This window comes from Chlorocebus sabaeus, chromosome 18, assembly GCF_047675955.1.
Source record: "Chlorocebus sabaeus isolate Y175 chromosome 18, mChlSab1.0.hap1, whole genome shotgun sequence".
Taxonomy (NCBI): domain Eukaryota; kingdom Metazoa; phylum Chordata; class Mammalia; order Primates; family Cercopithecidae; genus Chlorocebus; species Chlorocebus sabaeus.
In genome coordinates this window covers 27,370,501-27,385,689 of record NC_132921.1, presented here as the reverse complement: position 1 = coordinate 27,385,689, position 15,189 = coordinate 27,370,501, and positions in this window count along the sequence as shown.

Here is a 15,189-nt window from a genome sequence, read left to right as displayed (position 1 = left end):
CCCATAGAGGGCTATGGTGAAAGAGGAAATATCTTCCGATCAAAACTGGAAAGAAGCTTTCTGAGAAACTGCTCTGTGTTCTGTTAATTCATCTCACAGAGTTACATCTTTCCCTTCTAGAAGCCTTTCGCTAAGGCTGTTCTGGTTGAATTGGCAAAGGGATATTTGGAATCCCATAGAGGGCTATGGTGAAAAACGAAATATCTTCTGTTCAAAACTGGAAAGGAGCTTTCTGAGATACTGCTCTGTGTTCTGTTAATTCAACTCACAGAGTTACATCTTTCCCTTCAAGAAGCCTTTTGCTAAGACTGTTCTTGTGGAATTGGCAAAGTGATATTTGGAAGCACATAGAGGGGTATGGTGAAAAACGAAATATGTTCCGTTCAAAACTGGAAAGAAGCTTTCTGAGAAACTGATCTGTGTTCTGTTAATTCATCTCACAGAGTTACATCTTTCACTTCAAGAAGCCTTTCGCTAAGGCTGTTCTTGTGGAACTGGCAAAGTGATATTTGGAAGCCCACAGAGGGCTACGGTGAAAAAGCAAATATCTTCCGTTCAAAACTGGAAAGAAGCTTTTTGAGAAACTGCTCTGTGCTCTGTTAATTCATCTCACAGGGTTACATCTTTCCATTCAAGAAGCCTTTCGCTAAGGCTGTTCTTGTGGAATTGGCAAAGGGATATTTGGAAGCCCATAGAGGGCTATGGTGAAAAAGGAAATATCTTCCGTTCAAAACTGGAAAGAAGCTTTCTGAGAAACTGCTCTGTGTTCTGTTAATTCATCTCACAGAGTTACATCTTTCCCTTCAAGAATCCTTTCCCTAAGGCTGTTCTTGTGGAATTGGCAAAGTGATATTTGGAAGCCCATAGAGGGCTATGGTGAAAAAGGAAATATCTTCCGTTCAAAACTGGAAAGAAGCTTTCTGAGAAACTGCTCTGTGTTCTGTTAATTCATCTCACAGAGTTACATCTTTCCCTTCAAGAAGCCTTTCGATAAGGCTGTTCTTGTGGAATTGGCAAAGTGATATTTGGAAGCCCATAGAGGGCTATGGTGAAAAAGGAAATATCTTCCGTTCAAAACTGGAAAGAAGCTTTCCGAGAAACTGCTCTGTGTTCTGTTAATTCATCTCACAGAGTTACATCTTTCCCTTCAATTAGCCTTTCGCTAAGGCTGTTCTTGTGGAATTGGCAAAGGGATATTTGGAAGCCCATAGAGGGCTATGGTGAAAAAGGAAATATCTTCCGTTCAAAACTGGAAAGAAGCTTTCTGAGAAACTGCTCTGTGTTCTGTTAATTCATCTCACAGAGTTACATCTTTCACTTCAAGAAGCCGTTCGCTAAGGCTATTCTTGTGCAATTGGCAAAGTGATATTTGGGAGCCCAAAGAGGGCTATGGTGAAGAAGGAAATATCTTCCGTTCAAAGCTGGAAAGAAGCTTTCTGATAAACTGCTCTGTGTTCTGTTAATTCATCTCACAGAGCTACATCTTTCCCTTCAAGAAGCCTTTCGCTAAGGCTGTTCTTGTGGAATTGGCAAAGGGATATTTGGAAGCCCATAGAGGTCTTTGGTGAAAAAGGAAATATCTTCCGTTCAAAACTGGAAGGAAGCTTTCTGAGCAACTGCTCTGTGTTCTGTTAATTCATCTCACAGAGTTACATCTTTCCCTTCAAGAAGCCTTTCGCTAAGGCTGTTCTTGTGGAATTGGCATAGTGATATTTGGAACCACATAGAGGGCTATGGTGAAAAAGGAAATATCTTCGGTTCAAAACTGTAAAGATGCTTTCTGAGAAACTGCTCTGTGTTCTGTTAATTCATCTCACAGAGTTACATCTTTCCCTTCAAGAATCCTTTCGCTAAGGCTATTGTTGTGCAATTGGCAAAGTGATATTTGGAAGCCCATAGAGGGCTATGGTGAAAAAGGAAATATCTTCCGTTCAAAACTGGAAAGAAGCTTTCTCAGAAACTGCTCTGTGTTCTGTTCATTCATCTCACAGAGTTACATCTTTCCCTTCAAGAAGCCTTTCGCTAAGGCTGTTCTTGTGGAATGGGCAAAGTGATATTTGGAACCCATAGAGGGCTATGGTGAAAAAGGAAATATCTTCCGTTCAAAAGTGGAAAGAAGCTTTCTGAGAAACTGCTCTGTGTTTTATTAATTCATCTCACAGAGTTACATCTTTCCCTTCAAGAAGCCTTTCGCTAAGGCTGTTCTTGTTTAATTGGCAAAGTGATATTTGGAAGCACATAGAGGGGTATGGTGAAAAAGGAAATATCTTCCGTTCAAAACTGGAAAGAAGCTTTTTGAGAAACTGCTCTGTGTTCTGTTAATTCATCTCACAGAGTTACATCTTTCCCTTCAAGAAGCCTTTCACTAAGGCTGTTCTTGTGGAATTGCAAAGGGATATTTGGAAGCCCAAGGAGGGCCATGGAGAAAAAGGAAATATCTTCCGTTCAAAACTGGAAAGAAGCTTTCTGAGAAACTGCTCTGTGTTCTGTTAATTCATCTCACAGAGTTACATCTTTCCCTTCAAGAAGCCTTTCGCTAAGACTGTTCTTGTGGAATTGGCAAAGTGATATTTGGAAACCCATAGAGGGCTATGGTGAAAAAGGAAATATCTTACGTTCAAAACTGGAAAGAAGCTTTATGAGAAACTGCTCTGTGTTCTGTTAATTCATCTCACAGGGTTACATCTTTCCCTTCAAGAAGCCTTTCGCTAAGGCTGTTCTTGTGGTATTGGCAAAGTGATATTTGGAAGCCTACAGAGGGCAACGGTGAAAAAGGAAATATCTTCCGTTCAAAACTGGAAAGAAGCTTTTTGAGAAACTGTTCTGTGTTCTGTTAATTCCTCTCACAGAGTTACAGCTTTCCCTTCAAGAAGCCTTTCACTAATGCTGTTCTTGTGGAATTGCAAAGGGATATTTGGAAGCCCAAGGAGTTCCATGGAGAAAAAGGAAATATCTTCCGTTCAAAACTGGAAAGAAGCTTTTTGAGAAACTGTTCTGTGTTCTGTTAATTCCTCTCACAGAGTTACAGTTTTCCCTTCAAGAAGCCTTTCACTAAGGCTGTTCTTGTGGAATTGCAAAGGGATATTTGGAAGCCCAAGGAGTTCCATGGAGAAAAAGGAAATATCTTCCGTTCAAAACTGGAAAGAAGCTTTCTGAGAAACTGCTCTGTGTTCTGTTAATTCATCTCACAGAGTTACATCTTTCCCTTCAAGAAGCCTTTCGCTTAGGCTGTTCTTTTGGAATTGGCAAAGTGATATTTGGAAGCCCAGAGTGGGCCAATGTGAAAAATTAAATATCTTCCGTTCAATACTGGAAAGAAGCTTTCTGAGAAACTGCTCTGTGTTCCTTTAATTCATCTAACAGAGTTACATCTTTTTCTTCAAGAAACCTTTCGCTAAGGCTGTTCTTGTGGAATTGGCAAAATGATATTTGGAAGCCAATAGAGGGCTATGGTGAAAAAGGAAATACCTTCCGTTCAAAACTGGAAAGAAGGTTTCTGAGAGACTGCTCTGTGTTCTGTTAATTCATCTCACAGAGTTACATCTTTCCCTTCAAGAAGCCTTTCGCTAAGGCTGTTCTTGTGGAATTTGCAAAGTGATATTTGGAAGCCCATAGAGGGCTATTGTGAAAAAGGAAATATCTTCCGTTCAAAACTGGAAAGAAGCTTTCTGAGAAACTGCTCTGTGTTCTCTTAATTCATCTCACAGAGTTACATCTTTCCATTCAAGAAGCCATTCGCTAAGAATGTTCTTGTGTAATTGGCAAAGGGATATTTGGAAGCCCTTAGAGGGCTATGGTGAAAAAGGAAATATCTTCCGTTCAAAACTGGAAAGAAGCTTTCTGAGAAACTGCTCTGTGTTCTGTTAATTCTTCTCACAGAGTTACATCTTTCCCTTCAAGAAGCCTTTCGCTAAGGCTGTTCTTGTGCAATTGGCAAAGGGATATTTGGAAGCCTATAGAGGGCTATGGTGAAAAAGGAAATATCTTCCGTTAAAAACTGGAAAGAAGCATTCTGAGAAACTGCTCTGTGTTCTGTTAATTCATCTCACAGAGTTACATCTTTCCCTTCAAGAAGCCTTTCGCTAAGGCTGTTCTTGTGCAACTGGCAAAGTGATATTTGGAAGCCCACAGAGGGCTACGGTGAAAAAGGAAATATCTTCCGTTCAAAGCTGGAAAGAAGCTTTCTGAGAAACTGCTCTGTGTTCTGTTAATTCATCTCACAGAGTTACATCTTTCCCTTCTAGAAGCCTTTCGCTAAGGCTGTTCTGGTGGAATTGGCAAAGGGATATTTGGAATCCCATAGAGGGCTGTGGTGAAAAAGGAAATATCTTCCGTTCAAAACTGGAAAGAAGCTTTCTGAGAAACTGCTCTGTATTGTGTTAATTCAACTCACAGAGTTACATCTTTCCCTTCAAGAAGCCTTTCGCTAAGGCTGTTCTTCTGGAATTGGCAAAGGGATATTTGGAAGCCCATAGAGGGCTATGGTGAAAAAGGAAATATCTTCCGTTCAAAACTGGAAAGAAGCTTTCTGAGAAACTGCTCTGTGTTCTGTAAATTCATCTCACAAAATTATATCTTTTCCTTCAAGAAGCCTTTCGCTAAGGCTTTTCTTGTGGAATTGGCAAAGTGATATTTGGAAGCCCATAGAGGGCTATGGTGAAAAAGGAAATATCTTCCTTTCAAAACTGGAAAGAAGCATTCTGAGAAACTGCTCTGTGTACTGTTAATTCATCTCACAGAGTTACATCTTTCCCTTCAAGAAGCCTTTCGCTAATACTGTTCTTGTGGAATTGGCAAAGTGATATTTGGAAGCCTACAGAGGGCTACGGTGAAAAAGGAAATATCTTCCGTTCAAAACTGGAAAGAAGCTTTTTGAGATACTGCTCTGTGTTCTGTTAATTCATCTCACAGAGTTACAGCTTTCCCTTCAAGAAGCCTTTCAGTAAGGCTGCTCTTGTGGAATTGCAAAGGGTTATTTGGAAGCCCAAGGAGGGCCATGGAGAAAAAGGAAATATCTTACGTTCAAAACTGGAAAGAAGCTTTCTGAGAAACTGCTCTGTGTTCTGTTAATTCATCTCTCAGAGTTACATCTTTCCCTTCAAGAAGCCTTTCGCTAAGGCTGTCCTTGTGGAATTGGCAAAGGGATATTTGGAAGCCCATAGTGGGCTATGGTGAAAAAGGATATATCTTCCGTTCAAAACTGGAAAGAACTTTCTGAGAAACTGCTCAGTGTTCTGTTAATTCATCTCACAGAGTTACATCTTTCACTTCAAGAAGTCTTTTGCTAAGGCTGTTCTTGTGGAACTGGCAACGTGATATTTGGAAGCCCACAGAGGGCTACGGTGAAAAAGGAAATATCTTCCGTTCAAAACTGGAAAGAAGCTTTTTGAGAAACTGCTCTGTGCTCTGTTAATTCATCTCACAGAGTTACATCTTTCCCTTCAAGAAGCCTTTCGCTAAGGCTGTTATTGTGGAATTGGCAAAGGGATATTTGGAAGCCCATAGAGGGCTACGGTGAAAAAGGAAATATCTTCCGTTCAAAACTGGAAAGAAGCTTTCTGAGAAACTGCTCTGTGTTTTGTTAATTCATCTCACAGAGATACATCTTTCACTTCGAGAATCCTTTCGCTAAGGCTGTTCTTGTGGAATTGGCAAAGTGATATTTGGAAGCCCATAGAGGGCTATGGTGAAAAAGGAAATATCTTCCGTTCAAAAATGGAAAGAATCTTTCTGAGAAACTGCTCTGTGTTCTGTTCATTCATCTCACAGAGTTACATCTTTCCCTTCAAGAAGCCTTTCGCTAAGGCTGTTCTTGTGGAATTGGCAAAGTGATATTTGGAACCCATATAGGGCTATGGTGAAAAAGGAAATATCTTGCGTCAAAACTGGAAAGAAGCTTTCTGAGAAACTGCTCTGTGTTCTGTTAATTCATCTCACAGAGTTACATCTTTCCCTTCCAGAAGCCTTTCCCTAAGGCTGTTCTTGTGGAATTGGCAAAGTTATATTTGGAAGCCCACAGAGGGCTACGGTGAAAAAGGAAATATCATCCGTGCAAAACTGGAGAGAAGCTTTCTGAGAAACTGCTCTGTGTTCTGTTAATTCATCTCACAGAGTTACATCTTTCCCTTCAAGAATCCTTTCGCTAAGGCTGATCTTGTGGAATTGGCAAAGTGATATTTGGAAGCACATAGAGGGGTATGGTCAAAAAGGAAATATCTTCCGTTCAAAACTGGAAAGAACTTTCTGAAAAACTGCTCTGTGTTCTGTTAATTCATCTCACAGAATTACATCTTTCTCTTCAAGAAGCCTTTCGCTAAGGATGTTCTTGTGGAATTGGCAAAGGGATATTTGGAAGGCCATAGAGGGCTATGGTGAAAAAGGAATTATCTTCCGTTCAAAACTGGAAAGAAGCTTTCTGAGAAACTGCTCTGTGTTCTGTTAATTCATCTCACAGAGTTACATCTTTCCCTTCAAGAAGCCTTTCGCTAAGGCTATGCTTTTGGAATTGGCAAAGGGATATTTGGAAGCCTATAGAGGGCTATGGTGAAAAAGGAAATATCTTCCGTTCAGAACTGGAAAGAAGCTTTCTGAGAAACTGCTCTGTGTTCTGTTAATTCATCTCACAGAGTTACATCTTTCCCTTCAAGAAGCCTTTCGCTAAGGCTGTTCTTGTGGAATTGGCAAAGTGATATTTGGAAGCCCATAGAGGGCTATGGTGAAAAAGGAAATATCTTCCGTTCAAAACTGGAAAGAAGCTTTCTGAGAAACTGCTCTGTGTTCTGTAAATTCATCTCACAGAGTTACATCTTTCCCTTCAAGAAGCCTTTCGCTAAGGCTGTTCTTGTGGAATTGGCAAAGTGATATTTGGAAGCCCATAGAGGGTTATGGTGAAAAAGCAAATATCTTCTGTTCAAAACTGGAAAGAAGCATGCTGAGAAACTGCTCTGTGTTCTGTAAATTCATCTCACAGAGTTACATCTTTCCCTTCAATTAGCCTTTCGCTAAGGCTGTTCTTGTGGAATAGGCAAAGGGATATTTGGAAGCCCATAGAGGGCTATGGTGAAAAAGGAAATATCTTCCGTTCAAAACTGGAAAGAAGCTTTCTGAGAAACTGCTCTGTGTTCTGTTAATTCATCTCACAGAGTTACATCTTTCCCTTCAAGAAGCCTTTCGCTATGGCTGTTCTTGTGGAATTGGCATAGTGATATTTGGAAGCACATAGAGGGCTATGGTGAAAAAGGAAATATCTTCGGTTCAAAAGTGGAAAGAAGCTTTCTGAGAAACTGCTCTGTGTTCTGTTAATTCATCTCACAGAGTTACATCTTTCCCTTCAAGAAGCCGTTCGCTAAGGCTATTCTTGTGCAATTGGCAAAGTGATATTTGGAAGCCCATAGAGGGCTATGGTGAAAAAGGAAATATCTTCCGTTCAAAGCTGGAAAGAAGCTTTCTGAGAAACTGCTCTGTGTTCTGTTAATTCATCTCACAGAGTTACATCTTTCCCTTCAAGAAGCCTATCACTAAGGAGGTTCTTGTGGAATGGGCAAAGTGATATTTGGAAGCCCATAGAGGGCTATGGTGAAAAAGCAAATATCTTCTGTTCAAAACTGGAAAGAACCATTCTGAGAAACTGCTCTGTGTTCTGTTAATACATCTCACAGAGTTACAACTTTCCCTTCAATTAGCATTTCGCTAAGGCTGTTCTTGTGGAATTGGCAAAGGGATATTTGGAAGCCCATAGAGGGCGACAGTTAAAAAGGAAATACCTTCCGTTCAAAACTGGAAAGAAGCTTTCTGAGAAACTGCTCTGTGTTCTGTTAATTCATCTCACAGAGTTACATCTTTCCCTTCAAGAAGCCTTTCGCTAAGGCTGTTCTTGTGGAATTGGCAAAGGGATATTAGGAAGCCCATAGAGGGCTATGGTGAAAAAGGAAATATCTTCCGTTCAAAACTGGAAAGAAGCTTTCTGAGAAACTGCTCTGTGTTCTGTTAATTCATCTCACAGAGCTAAATCTTTCCCTTCAAGAATCCTTTCGCTAAGGCTGTTCTTGTGGAATTGGCAAAGGGATATTTGGAAGCCCATAGAGGGCTATGGTGAAAAACGAAATATCTTCCGTTCAAAACTGGAAAGAAGCTTTCTGAGAAACTGCTCTGTGTACTGTTAATTCATCTCACAGAGTTACATCTTTCCCTTCAAGAAGCCTTTCGCTAAGGCTGTTCTTGTGGAATTGGCAAAGTGATATTTGGAAGCCCACAGAGGGCTACGGCGAAAAAGGAAATATGTTCCGTTCAAAACTGGAAAGAAGCTTTCTGAGAAACTGATCTGTGTTCTGTTAATTCATCTCACAGAGTTACATCTTTCCCTTCAAGGAGCCTTTCGCTAAGGCTGTTCTTGTGGAATTGGCAAAGTGATATTTGGAAGCCCATAGAGGGCTATGGTGAAAAAGGAAATATCTTCCGTTCAAAACTGGAAAGAAGCTTTCTGAGAAACTGCTCTGTGTTCTGTTAATTCATCTCACAGAGTAACATCTTTCCCTTCAAGAAGCCTTTCGCTAAGGCTGTTCTTGTGGAATTGGCATAGTGATATTTGGAAGCACATAGAGGGCTATGGTGAAAAAGGAAATATCTTCGGTTCAAAAGTGGAAAGAAGCTTTCTGAGAAACTGCTCTGTGTTCTGTTAATTCATCTCACAGAGTTACATCTTTCCCTTCAATTAGCATTTCGCTAAGGCTGTTCTTGTTTAATTGGCAAAGGGATATTTGGAAGCCCATAGAGGGCGACAGTGAAAAAGGAAATACCTTCCGTTCAAAACTGAAAAGAAGCTTTCTGAGAAACTGCTCTGTGTTCTGTTAATTCATCTCACAGAGTTACATCTTTCCCTTCAAGAAGCCTTTCGCTACGGCTGTTCTTGGGGAATTGGCATAGTGATATTAGGAAGCACATAGAGGGCTATGGTGAAAAAGGAAATATCTTCGGTTCAAAACTGGAAAGAAGCTTTCTGAGAAACTGCTCTGTGTTCTGTTAATTCATCTCACAGAGTTACATCTTTCCCTTCAAGAAGCCTTTCGCTAAGGCTGTTCTTGTGGAATTGGCAAAGTGATATTTGGAAGCACATAGAGGGGTATGGTGAAAAAGGAAATATCTTCCGTTCAAAACTGGAAAGAACTTTCTGAAAAACTGCTCTGTGTTCTGTTAATTCATCTCACAGAATTACATCTTTCCCTTCAAGAAGCCTTTCGCTAAGGCTGTTCTTGTGGAATTGGCAAAGTGATATTTGGAAGCCCACAGAGGGCTACGGCGAAAAAGGAAATATGTTCCGTTCAAAACTGGAAAGAAGCTTTCTGAGAAACTGATCTGTGTTCTGTTAATTCATCTCACAGAGTTACATCTTCCCCTTCAAGAAGCCTTTCGCTAAGGCTGTTCTTGTGGAATTGGCAAAGTGATATTTGGAAGCCCTTAGAGGGCTATGGTGAAAAAGGAATTATCTTCCGTTCAAAACTGGAAAGAACTTTCTGAGAAACTGCTCTGTGTTCTGTTAATTCATCTCACAGAGTTACATCTTTCACTTCAAGAAGCCTTTCGCTAAGGCTGTTCTTGTGGAACTGGCAAAGTGATATTTGGAAGCCCACAGAGGGCTACGGTTAAAAAGCAAATATCTTCCGTTCAAAACTGGAAAGAAGCTTTTTGAGAAACTGCTCTGTGCTCTGTTCATTCATCTCACAGGGTTACATCTTTCCCTTCAAGAAGCCTTTCGCTAAGGCTGTTCTTGTGGAATTGGCAAAGGGATATTTGGAAGCCCATTGAGGGCCATGGTGAAAAAGCAAATATCTTCTGTTCAAAACTGGAAAGAAGCATTCTGAGAAACTGCTCTCTGTTCTGTTAATTCATCTCACAGAGTTACATCTTTCCCTTCAAGAAGCCTTTCGCTAAGGCTTTACTTGGGAATTGGCAAAGGGATATTTGGAAGCCCATAGAGGGCTATGGTGAAAAAGGAAATATCTTCGGTTCAAAACTGGAAAGAAGCTTTCTGAGAAACTGCTCTGTGTTCTGTTAATTCATCTCACAGGGTTACATCTTTCCCTTCAAGAAGCCTTTCGCTAAGGCTGTTCTTGTGGAATTGGCAAAGTGATATTTGGAAGCCCATAGAGGGCTATGGTGAAAAAGGAAATATCTTCCGTTCAAAACTGGAAAGAAGCTTTCTGAGAAACTGCTCTGTGTTCTGTAAATTCATCTCACAGAGTTACATCTTTCCCTTCAAGAAGCCTTTCGCTAAGGCTGTTCTTGTGGAATTGGCAAAGTGATATTTGGAAGCCCATAGAGGGCTATGGTGAAAAAGCAAATATCTTCTGTTCAAAACTGGAAAGAAGCATTCTGAGAAACTGCTCTGTGTTCTGTTAATTCATCTCACAGAGTTACATCTTTCCCTTCAATTAGCCTTTCGCTAAGGCTGTTCTTGTGGAATAGGCAAAGGGATATTTGGAGGCCCATAGAGTGCTATGGTGAAAAAGGAAATACCTTCCGTTCAAAACTGGAAAGAAGCTTTCTGAGAAACTGCTCTGTGTTCTGTTAATTCATCTCACAGAGTTACATCTTTCCCTTCAAGAAGCCTTTCGCTGAGGCTGTTCTTGTGGAATTGGCATAGTGATATTTGGAAGCACATAGAGGGCTATGGTGAAAAAGGAAATATCTTCGGTTCACAGTGGAAAGAAGCATTCTGAGAAACTGCTCTGTGTTCTGTTAATTCATCTCACAGAGTTACATCTTTCCCTTCAAGAAGCCGTTCGCTAAGGCTATTCTTGTGCAATTGGCAAAGTGATATTTGGAAGCCCATAGAGGGCTATGGTGAAAAAGGAAATATCTTCCGTTCAAAGCTGGAAAGAAGCTTTCTGAGAAACTGCTCTATGTTCTGTTAATTCATCTCACAGAGTTACATCTTTCCCTTCAAGAAGCCTATCACTAAGGCTGTTCTTGTGGAATGGGCAAAGTGATATTTGGAAGCCCTTAGAGGGCTATGGTGAAAAAGCAAATATCTTCTGTTCAAAACTGGAACGAAGCTTTCTGAGAAACTGCTCTGTGTTCGGTTAATTCATCTCACAGAGTTACATCTTTCCCTTCAAGAAGCCTTTCGCTAAGGCTGTTCTTGTGCAATTGACAAAGTGATATTTGGAAGCCCGTAGAGGGCTATGGTGAAAAAGGAAATATCTTCCGTTCAAAACTGGAAAGAAGCTTTCTGAGAAACTGCTCTGTGTTCTGTTAATTCATCTCACAGAGTTACATCTTTCCCTTCAAGAAGCCTTTCGCTAAGGCTGTTCTTGTGGAATTACCATAGTGATATTTGAAAGCACATAGAGGGCTATGGTGAAAAAGGAAATATCTTCGGTTCAAAACTGGAAAGAAGCTTTCTGAGAAACTACTCTGTGTTCTGTTAATTCATTTCACCGAGTTACATCTTTCCCTTCAAGAAGCCTTTCGCTAAGGCTGTTCTTGTGGAACTGGCAAAGTGATATTTGGAAGCCCACAGAGGGCTACGGTGAAAAAGCAAATATCTTCCGTTCAAAACTGGAAAGAAGCTTTTTGAGAAACTGCTCGGTGCTCTGTTAATTCATCTCACAGGGTTACATCTTTCCCTTCAAGAATCCTGTCGCTAAGGCTGTTCTTGTGGAATTGGCAAAGTGATATTTGGAAGCCCATAGAGGGCTATGGTGAAAAAGGAAATATCTTCCGTTCAAAACTGGAAAGAAGCTTTCTGAGAAACAGCTCTGTGTTCTGTTAATTCATCTCACAGAGTTACATCTTTCCCTTCAAGAAGCCTTTCGCTAAGGCTGTTCTTGTGGAATTGGCAAAGTGATATTTGGAAGCCCATAGAGGGCTATGGTGAAAAAGGAAATATCTTCCGTTCAAAACTGGAAAGAAGCTTTCTGAGAAACTGCTCTGTGTTCTGTTAATTCATTCTCACAGAGCTACAACTTTCCCTTCAAGAAGCCTTTCGCTAAGGCTGTTCTTGTGGAATTGGCAAAGTGATATTTGGAAGCCCATAGAGGGCTATGCTGAAAAAGCAAATATCTAATGTTCAAAACTGGAAAGAAGCATTCTGAGAAACTGCTCTGTGTTCTGTTAATTCATCTCACAGCGTTACATCTTTCCCTTCAATTAGCCTTTCGCTAAGGCTGTTCTTGTGTAATTGGCAAAGGGATATTTGAAAGCCCATAGAGGTCTATGGTGAAAAAGGAAATATCTTCCGTTCAAAACTGGAAGGAAGCTTTCTGAGCAACTGCTCTGTGTTCTGTTAATTCATCTCACAGAGTTACATCTTTCCCTTCAATTAGCATTTCGCTAAGTCTGTTCTTGTGGAATTGGCAAAGGGATATTTGGAAGCCCATAGAGGGCGACAGTGTAAAAGGAAATACCTTCCGTTCAAAACTGGAAAGAAGCTTTCTGAGAAACTGCTCTGTGTTCTGTTAATTCATCTCACAGAGTTACATCTTTCCCTTCAAGAAGCCTTTCGCTACGGCTGTTCTTGGGGAATTGGCATAGTGATATTAGGAAGCACATAGAGGGCTATGGTGAAAAAGGAAATATCTTCGGTTCAAAACTGGAAAGAAGCTTTCTGAGAAACTGCTCTGTGTTCTGTTAATTCATCTCACAGAGTTACATCTTTCCCTTCAAGAAGCCTTTCGCTAAGGCTGTTCTTGTGCAATTGGCAAAGAGATATTTGGAAGCCCATAGAGGGCTACGGTGAAAAAGGAAATATCTTCCATTCAAAACTGGAACGAAGCTTTCTGAGAAACTGCTCTGTGTTCTGTTAATTCATCTCACAGAGTTACATCTTTCCCTTCAAGAAGCCTTTCGCTAAGGCTGTTCTTGTGCAATTGACAAAGTGATATTTGGAAGCCCGTAGAGGGCTATGGTGAAAAAGGAAATATCTTCCGTTCAAAACTGGAAAGAAGCTTTTTGAGAAACTGTTCTGTGTTCTGTTAATTCATCTCACAGAGTTACATCTTTCCCTTCAAGAAGCCTTTCGCTAAGGCTGTTCTTGTGGAATTGGCATAGTGATATTTGTTAGCACATAGAGGGCTATGGTGAAAAAGGAAATATCTTCCGTTCAAAACTGGAAAGAAGCTTTCTGAGAAACTACTCTGTGTTCTGTTAATTCATTTCACAGAGTTACATCTTTCCCTTCAATTAGCCTTTCGCTAAGGCTGTTCTTGTGCAATTGGCAAAGGGAGATTTGGAAGCCCATAGAGGGCTATGGTGAAAGAGGAAATATCTTCCGATCAAAACTGGAAAGAAGCTTTCTGAGAAACTGCTCTGTGTTCTGTTAATTCATCTCACAGAGTTACATCTTTCCCTTCTAGAAGCCTTTCGCTAAGGCTGTTCTGGTTGAATTGGCAAAGGGATATTTGAAATCCCATAGAGGGCTATGGTGAAAAACGAAATATGTTCTGTTCAAAACTGGAAAGGAGCTTTCTGAGATACTGCTCTGTGTTCTGTTAATTCAACTCACAGAGTTACATCTTTCCCTTCAAGAAGCCTTTTGCTAAGGCTGTTCTTGTGGAATTGGCAAAGTGAGATTTGGAAGCACATAGAGGTGTATGGTGAAAAACGAAATATGTTCCGTTCAAAACTGGAAAGAAGCTTTCTGAGAAACTGCTCTGTGTTCTGTTAATTCAATTCACAGAGTTACATCTTTCCCTTCAAGAAGCCTTTCGCTAAGGCTGTTCTTGTGGAATTGGCAAAGTGATATTTGGAAGCCCATAGAGGTCTATGGTGAAAAAGGAAATATCTTCCGTTCAAAACTGGAAAGAACTTTCTGAGAAACTGCTCTGTATTCTGTTAATTCATCTCACAGAGCTACATCTTTCCCTTCAAGAAGCCTTTCGCTAAGGCTGTTCTTCTGGAATTGGCAAAGTGATATTTGGAAGCCCATAGAGGGCTACGGTGAAAAAGCAAATATCTTCTGTTCAAAACTGGAAAGAAGCATTCTGAGAAACTGCTCTGTGTTCTGTTAATTCATCTCACAGAGTTACATCTTTCCCTTCAATTAACCTTTCGCTAAGGCTTTTCTTGTGGAATTGGCAAAGGTATATTTGGAAGCCCATAGAGGGCTATGGTAAAAAAGGAAATATCTTCCGTTCAAAACTGGAAAGAAGCTTTCTGAGAAACTGCTCTGTGTTCTGTTAATTCATCTCACAGAGTTACATCTTTCCCTTCAAGAAGTCTTTCGCTAAGGCTGTTCTTGTGGAACTGGCAAAGTGATATTTGGAAGCCCACAGAGGGCTACGGTGAAAAAGGAAATATCTTCCGTTCAAAACTGGAAAGAAGCTTTTTGAGAAACTGCTCTGTGCTCTGTTAATTCCTCTCACAGAGTTACATCTTTACCTTCAAGAAGCCTTTCGCTAAGGCTGTTCTTGTGGAATTGGCAAAGGGATATTTGGAAGCCCATAGAGGGCTTTGGTGAAAAAGGAAATATCTTCCGTTCAAAACTGGAAAGAAGCGTTCTGAGAAACTGCTCTGTGTTCTGTTAATTCATCTCACAGAGTTACATCTTTCCCTTCAATTAGCCTTTCGCTAAGGCTGTTCTTGTGGATTTGGCAAAGGGATATTTGGAAGCCCATAGAGGGCTATGGTGAAAAAGGAAATATCTTCCGTTCAAAACTGGAAAGAAGCTTTCTGAGAAACTGCTCTGTATTCTGTTAATTCATCTCACAGAGTAACATCTTTCCCTTCTAGAAGCCTTTCGCTAATGCTTTTCTTGTGGAATTGGCATAGTGATATTTGGAAGCACATAGAGGGCTATGATGAAAAAGGAAATATCTTCGGTTCAAAACTGTAAAGAAGCTTTCTGAGAAACTGCTCTGTGTTCTGTTAATTCATCTCACAGAGTTACATCTTTCCCTTCAAGAAGCCTTTCGCTAAAGCTGTTCTTGTGGAACTGGCAAAGTGATATTTGGAAGCCCACAGAGGGCTACGGTGAAAAGGAAATATCTTCCGTTCAAAACTGGAAAGAAGCTTTTTGAGAAAGTGCTCTGTGCTCTGTTAATTCATCTCACAGCGTTACATCTTTCCCTTCAATTAGCCTTTCGCTAAGGCTGTTCTTGTGGAATTGGCAAAGGGATATTTGGAAGCCCATAGAGGTCTATGGTGAAAAAGGAAATATCTTCCGTTCAAAACTGGAAGGAAGCTTTCTGAGCA